Below are 9,046 nucleotides of genomic sequence, written 5' to 3' on the forward strand. Positions count from 1 at the left end.
GTTTAAATTTCAATAAATTGGCATATGATTACATTCTAAGTTTGGTATTGCCTTGCAACTATTTTCAATATTTTTGGATGATTACATCAAATCAAAAATGAAAGCGACACACCAAGATTCTAAGTTTGGTGTGCCACTTATTTTCTATGCAATTCATTCAAGCAGCACTACTTGTTTGCATAATCATATTGCCTTTGCATTGTTAATTTTCTTTTGTTTTGACATTTCGTTTGCATTCTCTTTGTTTTAGTCACCTCTTTATTTTTAAGTTTTCTTTTATCAACTGTTTTTGTTAATACAGCATCAAGAGATCCTTATTCATGACAGATTTTTGGCTTGGTGAGTGTATTCAACAAATAACAGTTTCTTTTGTTTAGTTTTAGTTCAAATAAATTGACATATGGTTGCATTCTAAGTTTGGTGTTGCTATGCAACAAAATTTGGTTCCAATGTTTACTAGATACTTGCATCAATTCCAAGTGAGAGTGTCACACTAAGTTTGGTGTGCCACTTATTTTTTTTTATGCAATGTATCATGCACACCATCTTATGTTTGCAATCACAATGTTTCTGTTTCTCTGTGCCTTGATGGTTACTCTTAATCTTACTTGCCTAAACACATATGCTACTGACATCCTCTTGTGTAAGACATTCATGATCCATTTTAGACCCCACCACCATTGTCCTAACTGTTGCTTAAGGATAAGCAAGCATTCTGAGTTGGTATGGGAAGGAGAAGAATGGGAGGAAAATGACAACAATAGAGAAGATGAATTGCAAGGTTGTAAAGTTCCTTTTCCTCTCATTTATTTCCAGCACTTTAAATTGCATGATTGTCTTTATATTCTCTGTATACATGTGTGGTATGACTAAGCATAGCTTGAATTTAATTTACAACATGGTGTTGTACCATTATGACTACTACCAACTTGAGTTTTGTGAGTTTAAAAGCAGTAAAGCATCATGATCATAAACAAACAAGGAATTAAAGAAGAATTTAGCATGTGCATACAGGTATTAGAAAGCTAGTATGTTTGATTGTTGCTCAATTGCATTGGATTTTATTTAATTGAAGTTTTTATCTAGGACATTTTGTGAAATCTTTTGAAATCATGAAAACCTTGAAAAAGCAATTACAATTAAAGCAAGAAAAGAAAAAGGGAAAGAATGAGAAAGTTGAAGGCTCTGAGTACCAATGGCAATTTATTTGTAGGCTCAAGTGCAAAAGCACTCCCTCAAAGCTCAAGGCTCTGAGCATCAATGATTAGAGAGTCAAGAAAAGAAAAAAAATGATGAGCTTAATGAAGTCCTCTAATTAAATGCTTGTGGTGCTTATGTATCAAGTGGTAATACTTGAAAACAAAGCATTTAGAAGTCATAGCTTTGTTATCAACTCATGGGGCAAAGCACCCAAAAGGAAAAGCTAAAAAAAAAATCAAATGCTTGTTTCAAGGAAAAATTATAAGGAAAAGATTTCATAAATTGAGCTAGATAGAAGCATCAATCATTTACATTTCTTTTATGATTGTAGCATGCTTAGAAAACTAGCTAACCATGAACATTGAGTTGCTATTCTTCTTACCTTGGGTTGTCAATCTTTATTGCATGATTATTTTCTTGCTTGGGGACAAGCAAGGTTTAAGTTTGGTGTTGTGATGACAAGTCATCATATACCTATTTTTCAATGCTTTTTCATACAAGAAATTGATGATTAGTGCTTAAATATTGCATTCTTTTGTGCTTAATTAGAATATTTTCTTGAACTTTTAAATTTATAAATCTTGTAGGAAATAAGAAGAAAAAGAAGCAAAGAAGCACAAAATAAGCTAAAAAGGAGAAAAAAAGAGCTTTGGGGCACACTTTGAAGTTGGAGCACACTTTGGAGCCTTAGGCCACACTTTTAAAAGCGTGGCCCATGACCAAATCAAAGAAGAAAGCAACCAGCATGCACATTGCTCTGCCCTTGCCAAGAGCAAGGCAATATCGTGATGCAAAAAGTGAGGTTGGAAGCAAATTTTCGCTAAGTTAAATCTGGGCGCTCACAGCATGACCATGCCTACTTCAAAGGGCTATAACTTAAGCTACCGACGTCCAATTGATGTGCTTCTAGTTGCGTTGGAAAGCTGACATTCATAGCTTTCCAACGATATATAGCAATCCATATTTGGCATACAATTGAGGCATGAGTGAAAGGCATCTTTAAGTGCCAAAAATAAGCGAAAATAAACCAAAGTGCTTCCACCAAGGCTCGAAGAGGGAGACACAAGGAAACCAAGGAAGTCTGCTCTTAAGGAGAGCAGAGTGCTCTCTTGGAGGGCAATGTCGTGCTTCTCTTCATGAGAAATCAAGGAAAATTGCTCCCCCAAATGCTTTCACCAAAGTTCGAACTTGGGACCTCACCCGAGAACAAGAAAAGTTTTGCGCTGCCCACAAGGAGAGCAGAGCAACATTCCTTGGTGCATGGCACGCATGCTTGGACACACACAAAGGAGCTTAGGCGCGCAGCATTATGACACAGCCAAGGACTTGTTGGATGCATCACAGCACGGGCAGAGGCAAGGTGCGCACAAGACACCACTGCCCCGCTCTCCACAAGAGTAGAGCAGCCTCCTGGGAGCAACATGGGCCAAAATTCAACTAAAATTCCATTTAAATTCAATTCCTCTCCAAATTGAATCAAGGCCAACCAAACCCATTTCTCCTCAAATCCAAACCAAGCAAAGCCCACATCATCACTCAAAGGCACACAGAGAAGCTAGATTAGGAATTTCATTTTGTGAATTTGTTTTTAATTTCAATTTCATTTTATTTTCATTTTGTAAAAAGCCTATATAAAGGCATCACTCTCGTTTCAGAGGGGGGCTCCAAAAAAAAAGGCTAGCTCCACTAGGGAGCAATAAGAGTAGTAATAGAGAGCTCTCTCTCCTTTAATTTTCATTTCTGTTTTGAATCTTGGATTTAGATTTGAAGGAATTCTGTTTCATTCTTGATCTAAGATTGCTCTTTGTTGATTTTCTGCATAATTCAGTGAATTGTGTTTTGGATCCAAGTTTTTCTCTACGGCTTTCATCTTTCTTTCTTCTTCAATCTGCTTTCTACTTTGATCAAGGAAGGAATTGAGATCTAGACTTGTTTTCTAGTCTCATTGATTCCCTGAGATTTTGTCTCTTTAAATTTCACAATTAAGCTGAGTTACATTCTGTGTTGCTTCTTCAAGAAATTTTGCCTTGCTGTTTACATCTGCTGTTTTTATTTCATCTGCATTTTTACCTTTCTATTCCTATTGCTTCCAATTTACTTTTAAGCAATTTAATCTCCCTGCAATTGTTCTACGCTTTGCTTTACTGCTCTCTTTAATTTCCAGCACCCTAGCCCCCTTTACATTTGATGCACTTTACTTTTCTTGCAATTTAAGTTTCAATGCAATTTACATTTCTTGTCATTTGAGATTTTGTCAATTTACTTTTCTTGCTCTTTAAGTTTCTTGCCATTTACATTCTGCGATTTAAGTTCATTGCTATTTACATTATGCTGCAACAATTCTCACTCACCAATGTTAGCTTGACTAAACTAATCACCCACTAAAGTTGCTTGATCCCTCAATCCCTGTGGGATCGACCTCACTCTTGTGAGTTATTACTACTTGATGCGACCCGGTATACTTGCCGGTTAGATCTATGTGTTTGGAAATTCATTTTTCCACAAAAACACCATCAGTGAACGCCAATAACGTTTGCGAAGGACCAAGAGGCAAGGTTAGTGGTCACGTTAGTGCCATTAACGTTGAAGTTAACGTGGATCATTAGTGGGTTGGAACGTTAGTGGAAAAGGTGATCATCACTAACGTTCTCGAACCCACATCTTCACTTAATGTTAACACCACTAACGTCCTAACTAACGTCCATGCCTAACTCACACTTTTCTGCAAGCAAAGCTGAGCCCACTAAAGATTGTAACTACTTCAACTCAAAGATCAAAGGCCTATATCCAAGACTTGAAGAACTAACTAGAAGATGAAGAAGAGTAGTATAAATAGGAGTAGTTTTGAACTAAAAAGGAGCTTGGCAATTTGGAGAACTACACCTTGTATATTTACTTTTCTGCACTTTTAATTACTCTAGAATGTATTCATCTTCATCATTTTCCATTTCCAGAGCTATGAACAACAAAATCCCCTTTCATTGGGTTAGGGAGCTCTGTTGTAATTTGATGGATCAATTATAGTTTTCATTCTTCTTCCTCTTTCTTTTCTCTTGATTTACTAGAAAGCTTTCAATCTTAATTCAATTGGTTAGTTGTCTTAGAAAAGAAACTTTCCATAATTGGATCTCCTCTGAGCCTTGGAAAAGGGATGAGGAGATCATGCTAGAAATGCTTTCTCATGTTGGACCAAATTGGGGTTTGGACGGATATAGTGACATGTAATCCTTCCAACACTTTGATTTGGAAATACATGTGGTATAATCAGTGACCATACTTCATCTCTTCCCATGAGTAATTAAATCAAGGAATTGGGAAATTGTTCAAGCTTAGAGAGATTGGGTTGCCAAGGAATTGGGATCCAATCACCTAAGATTGCCAAGGAGATTAATGAATGCATTGATTGAGGAAGAGATGAGAATGAACTTGATCCGGAGAATGCAACATCTCCTAAGCCCAATGAATCCCCCATTTCTAATCTTACCCATTCTCTTTACTTTTTGCCATTTACCTTTATGCTTATCTCCCCAAATCCCCATTTAAGATTCTGCAATTTACTTTCTGCACTTTACTTTCCCGCTATTTAATTTTCTGCAATTCTCAACTCAATTTCTGTTTAGCTCAACTAACACATCTTCCCAACTAAAGTTGCTTGACCAATCAATCCCTGTGGGATTTGACCTCACTCTATTGTGTGTTTTTACTTGAAGACAATTTGGTATACTTGCCGAAGGGAAATTTGTTGTAAAACAAGTTTTCATGCATCAAGTTTGTAGCACCGTTGCCGGGGATTGATTTTGTATCGACAATGATTAAGTTGGAAGATCACTAGATTGAACATTTTTTGTTTTCTTGTTTATTCTACCTAGTCATTTACTTTCAGTATCAGTTGCTTTCCTCCCTCATCCCATCTCCCCTCTTTGTTTTCTTTTTCTTTGTGTTATCTACAATTCTTTTCACTAACCCACTAACTGTTTGATAATTTGCACCACTCACACTAACAGCCACTCTAACAAGAATAATCTCTTCATTTCATTTCTTGACGTGTGCTCTGTTAGTTGTATGACAGGGAGAAGAAGCGGGGCTTCAACTTCCTTTGATTCTAAACCCGAGGGGACCTTCCTTAGATTAAGGAGGGAAGCAAGGGGGAAAAGAGTTGTTGGTGCTGAGGAAGAGGAAGAGTACTTTGAAACAAATATGGAGGAGAACATAGAAAACAACCATGAAAGAGAAGCTCACAACCATGCCAGAGAAGGCCTTGTCAATCATGCTGGGCAAGAGAGAAGAGTTCTAGACTCTTATATCAACCCAAACCCAGGAAATTGTGGAAGTAGTATCCGAAAGCCAACCATACATGCCAATAACTTTGAATTAAAACCTCAGCTCATCACCCTTGTTCAGAACAATTGTTCATTAGGAGAAAGTGCCCACGAAGACCCCAATCAACATCTAACCACCTTCCTAAGAATATATGACACTGTGAAGTCTAATGATGTTCTCCCAGATGTCTATAGACTGTTTTTGTTCCCTTTTTTACTCAGGGACAAAGCATCTAAATGGATGGAATCTTTCCCAAAGGAGAGTTTGACAAATTGGGAAGATATGGTGAACAAATTTTTGGCAAGATTCTACCCCCCTCAAAGAATCAACAGGCTGAGAGCTGAGGTACAAACCTTCAGGCAGCAAGATGGTGAAACTCTCTATGAGGCTTGGGAGAGGTTTAAGTACTTAACAAGAAGGTGCCCGCAGACATGTTCAATAAATGGGTTCAACTACACATCTTCTATGAAGGTTTTTCCTACGAGTCAAAGAAGGCCGTGGGCCATTCATCAGGGGGATCTCTAAACAAGAAGAAGACCATTGAAGAGGCCATAGATGTCATTGAGACTGTAGCTGAGAATGACTACTTCTATGCTTCTGAAAGGAGCAACACTCGAGGAGTGATGGAGCTGAACCATATGGATGTACTGCTGGCTCAAAATAAGATGATCACCAAGCAGTTAGCTGACCTTACCAAGAAGGTTGAAGAGAACCAAGTTACAACAGTCATCACTTTAGCACCAGCTCAAGAAAGAGTGAATACAGGAGAAGAAGGTGACTGAGAACAAGCCAATTATGTTGGGAACTCACCCAAACAGACCCATGATCCATACTCCAAAACTTACAATTCTGGTTGGAGAAACCACCCTAGTTTTGGGTGGGAAAACCAACAAGACCAAGGCCAAGACCAGAGACGCCACAACCACAATCTCAACAACAATGCAACTCACTAACATCCCTCACAGAGATCATATCAACACCCATCTAATCACCCTTCTCAACATCCATATCACAACTAACATGACTACTCTCAACCTCCTAACCTCAACCCACCATCGCCAACTACAGACAGACTCTCCAAAATTAAGACTCTACTTGAAGGCATATGTAAGGAAATCCAAGACAACAAGGTGTTCAAGGAGGAAGTGCGAGCCCAATATCAAAGACTAGGGAGACACTATCAAGAGGCTGGAGTCTCAAGTGGGGTATTTATCTCAACAATTTCCCAAACCTACTGATAGTTTTCCAAGTGACATAGAGAAGAACCCAAGAGGAGAAGCAAAGAAAGTAAGATAAGAGGAATGCAAGATGATCACTCTAAGTGATGAGAGGAGTGTGGAAGAAGCAAACACACAAACAGAATACTTCCAAGACAATCCAAAGGAAAAGCATAAAGAGAGAAATCAAGAGGAGCTAAAGAAAGAGGAGACTCTGAACCCATATGCACCTTTTCCCCAAAGGCTCAAGGGTTGTGTAGCAAGGAGAGTATATTGAAGGTTCCTCGATATGTTTGCATCCCTTCATGTGAACATACCGTTGATTAAGGCTCTGCATCAGATGTCTTCATACATCAAGTATATAAAGGAGCTACTAACTAGAAAGAGTTCACTGAAGGGTGGGCAAACAATAGTGATGAATAAGGAGTGCAATGCTCTCACTCAAACAGAGCCACCTACAAAGAAAAAGGACCCAGGGAGTTTTCACATCCCCTATGCTATAGGAAAAACAATGATTGATAAGGGACTCTATGACCTGGGGGCAAGCATCAACTTAACGCCTCTATCCCTCATGAAAAAGCTTCAAATCAATGAGCTAACACCCACGGACGTAATCATCAAACTGGCTAACAAAAATAAAAAACATGCAATAGGAGTGGTTGAAAACGTGTTAGTAAAGGTTGGGAACTACTTCCTTCCCACAGACTTTGTTATTTTGGAGATGGAAGAGAATCACATCCATCCCATCATTCTGGGGAGACCCTTCTTAGCCACAGTCAGGGTGCTTATAGATGTGGAGTGAGGAGAACTAATATTGAGGATACATGATGAACAACTCACCTTCAATGTCTTCAAACCCTCACAAGAAGCAGATCGTGATAACAAAAAGTCAAGAGAAGAGTACAATAAGGAACTAATGGAAGAGTCAAGCACAAGAGCACAAGCACCACACCTGAGAATCCCTATGGATGACAAGCAATGTGGTCAGAAGGAGCAACAACCAAGTGTAACCCAAGAGAAGTTAGACCCACTAGAGTCACATGAGACAAGCAACAAAACCATCCTAAAAGAAGAAACCACAAGGAGCAAAGTAACATCAAGGAAAACAAAGAAAAAGGCCCCAAGGAGATGGAGGAACAAGAAGATTCCTACAGAGGGTTTCTCTCCAGAAGATGAAGTGGTCTCTGTTTATCTTCCACCTATACCACCTCATCTCCCCACCATTCCATCTCGGTTACCTCAAGTGTACACCATCAGTAGAATTCTGTCCTTAGAGCATGTGGAGCTTCTTAACAAAGCTAATGGAGACAGATTCACTGCAAGAGGGGAAGATTTGAAGCACTACCAACCACCTGACAAAGGCCGAATGTCAAGCTAATGACGCTAAAGAAGAACTTCAAGGGAGGCAACCCATGTTTTATATCCTTTCCTTTTAATCTTTAATAGTAGTTAATAAAGCAAGGTTCATGAATTCTAAACCAACTTTGACAAGCACTTATAAGAACCTCTACATGCAACATATAGTGAATGACAAATTTGGTGTTCAAGGTACACTAAGAAGGCTTGAACACAATTCATGTTATGTCAACCTTAGAGCCTTAATCAAATCTCCTTACACCACATGATCACAAACTAAGTTTAGTGTCACCAACGTTGCATACATGAACATTTAATTGGTTGGTTGGTTTGCATTCATGAATAGCCCTTAGTTAATCAAAAACAAAAAAAGGGGGTGACTAGCATCAAAAATTTTTCTTCCCGCCACAATCCAAACTAATCTCTCTTTTTTTTTTGTTATGCAAGGATACTAAAGGGAATATTGGAAGAAATTGAAGGGACAACCAATTGAAGGAGGGGTTTGGCCACTTCACCAACGAAACGACACACTTGTCTTCAAGGGGAGTACCTTGGGAAGTGCTGCCATGCAACATTAGAAGTAGGATAGCTTTGGAGACCAAACCAAGAACCTCATAAAAGAAGTGATACTTTTGCCCATTCAACGCCAAACCCCAACCGTCTACTATTAAGCCGTACCATTAATCCACACCCTTCAATTACCTATCATCTTCCTATATAAATGACCTCCACTTTATACCTCTCCTATTCAAATATCCGTCCATTCCATCTCTTGTTCTTTTTCTTTTCGAAACTTTACACCTTCACATTACCAAGTCCTACTCATGGCATCATCGAGCTCTAAAAGAAGAAAAGGGAAGGAGCCTATGGAGCAACCCCCTTTTGATGAGAAGAAATTTAGAACCTTTTACCATGCATTACAATTTGGGTGGATGGCTGAGAAAGAAATTATA

Source organism: Arachis duranensis, chromosome 1, assembly GCF_000817695.3.
Source record: "Arachis duranensis cultivar V14167 chromosome 1, aradu.V14167.gnm2.J7QH, whole genome shotgun sequence".
In the NCBI taxonomy this organism is placed as follows: Eukaryota; Viridiplantae; Streptophyta; class Magnoliopsida; order Fabales; family Fabaceae; genus Arachis; species Arachis duranensis.